Raw genomic sequence first — 2,500 nt, forward strand, 5'->3', positions numbered from 1 at the left:
ATGTCGTACCTTAACCTAACCTATGTCGTACCTTAACCTAACCTATGTCGTACCTTAACCTAACCTATGTCGTACCTTAACCTAACCTATGTCGTACCTTAACCTAACCTGTATTGCGCCTTAACCTAACCTGTATTGCGCCTTAACCTAACCTGTATTGCGCCTTAACGTAACCTGTATTGCGCCTTAACGTAACCTGTATTGCGCCTTAACGTAACCTGTATTGCGCCTTAACGTAACCTGTATTGCGCCTTAACGTAACCTGTATTGCGCCTTAACGTAACCTGTATTGCGCCTTAACGTAACCTGTATTGCGCCTTAACGTAACCTGTATTGCGCCTTAACGTAACCTGTATTGCGCCTTAACGTAACCTGTATTGCGCCTTAACGTAACCTGTATTGCGCCTTAACGTAACCTGTATTGCGCCTTAACGTAACCTGTATTGCGCCTTAACGTAACCTGTATTGCGCCTTAACGTAACCTGTATTGCGCCTTAACGTAACCTGTATTGCGCCTTAACGTAACCTGTATTGCGCCTTAACGTAACCTGCATTGCGCCTTAACGTAACCTGCATTGCGCCTTAACGTAACCTGTATTGCGCCTTAACGTAACCTGTATTGCGCCTTAACGTAACCTGTATTGCGCCTTAACGTAACCTGTATTGCGCCTTAACGTAACCTGTATTGCGCCTTAACGTAACCTGTATTGCGCCTTAACGTAACCGATATTGCGCCTTAACGTAACCTATATTGCGCCGTAACGTAACCTATATTGCGCCGTAACGTAACCCACATTGCCCCTTAACGTAACCCACATTGCCCCTTAACGTAACCCACATTGCCCCTTAACGTAACCCAACACACGTTGGGCCTTAACCCAACACACGTTGGGCCTTAACCCAACACACGTTGGGCCTTAACCCAACACACGTTGGGCCTTAACCCAACACACGTTGGGCCTTAACCCAACACACGTTGGGCCTTAACCCAACACACGTTGGGCCTTAACCCAACACACGTTGGGCCTTAACCCAACACACGTTGGGCCTTAACCCAACACACGTTGGGCCTTAACCCAACACACGTTGGGCCTTAACCCAACACACGTTGGGCCTTAACCTGCTCTGTAATTGTCATACGACGCGTTAAATTAGTGTAGTGTTGCCTAACTGCAACCCCCGCAATATAGTTTGCTACTCGCACTGCCCGGTCCCCAGTGTATCGCTTCATGTTAAACACCTTGCAGCTATACACTGTAATGTGGATGGCAGCAGGACGTACATGCTCAATGCCCTTTGCAGTTGTTCATTGGCATTTGCAGTTGTTCATTGGCATTCGCATGTGCGAAGCACTTAGCCTACGCTGTGGTACGGCCTGTGTCAACTGTCCGCTGATGTTGTACGTCCAAATCACACACTGTACTGCACATTGGTCCTCATGTACTGAATGATACATCGTGGTACATGTGACCGTACAACGACTGCGCCAACAACGGCGAACCATGCGGTCCAAATGTTGTGCACTCAGCTACGTGTCGTCTCCCTATAAGAGCTGGATTGCAGTGTGGTATGCCCTGGATGGCGATCAGCATGAGCCGTCTGTTGATGTAGTGGCGCGTGTTGTCAGACGTAGTCGTCTCTTCTCACACACCGTGATAGCATGGTGCACTGCGTTCCACATCTGCGACATGCGACAGAGGCCGGTTGACAGTCGTTCGCGCAATGGACATCGCATACGTACGGGGGCCACCTTCCACGTGTTCGCGAAGCGTGCACATGTTGTTGCGTGTATGTGGGCAGACATAGTGTGTCGTGACACCTGACACAGGCATGCAACAATCGTTGAATTTGCAAATGGCGATGGACGCCTACGTTTGCTGGTGACGTTATGCAAATGAACAACTGGTAAACCGTTGTGGTGCGGTTGTTCTCGCTAGAGGTGAATCAGTGATGGCGACGATCGGTTGAGCTACCAACCGGTTGTTCCAGCGATACCCACCATGCCCACGAACGTGAATGGCATCTGGGTGTGAAGCGATACGCGGCGGTGGCTGGGTGGGACCGTCCCCGGCCGGTGAGGGGGGGCCTCCCGGCGTGCTGGCCGCGCGGTGCGTGGGCGCACGCGCTACAGCCGGCTGGTGGGGGCGGCCAGTGGCAGGCGCGCCGGCCGACGGAGGCGGCAGGCGGCGCAGCTGCGCGCCGGCGCACCCTGCACGCGGCGCCGTGCGGCCAAAGTAGGTCCTCGCGGGCCCGGTGCGAAGCGCGGTGGACATCTGCAGTGTGCTGGTCCGATTGAGGACTGTGTGCGCTGAGGATGCGCCGCCGCCCGGCGCTCGGCGCCGCGACGCCGTCTGCTGCTCGGTCGCCTCTGCGGTTCTCGCAGGTGGTTTGTATCGCAGCTGTGCGGACGTGTTGGCGCGTGCGCTGTGCTGGGAGAGTTCGCTTCGGCACCCAAGTGGGGCTTTTGTCCTTCTGTGGCGCTGGCGTTGGAGCTGCCGGT

The sequence above is a fragment of the Schistocerca americana genome, unplaced genomic scaffold (assembly GCF_021461395.2).
Source record: "Schistocerca americana isolate TAMUIC-IGC-003095 unplaced genomic scaffold, iqSchAmer2.1 HiC_scaffold_215, whole genome shotgun sequence".
Lineage (NCBI taxonomy): Eukaryota > Metazoa > Arthropoda > Insecta > Orthoptera > Acrididae > Schistocerca > Schistocerca americana.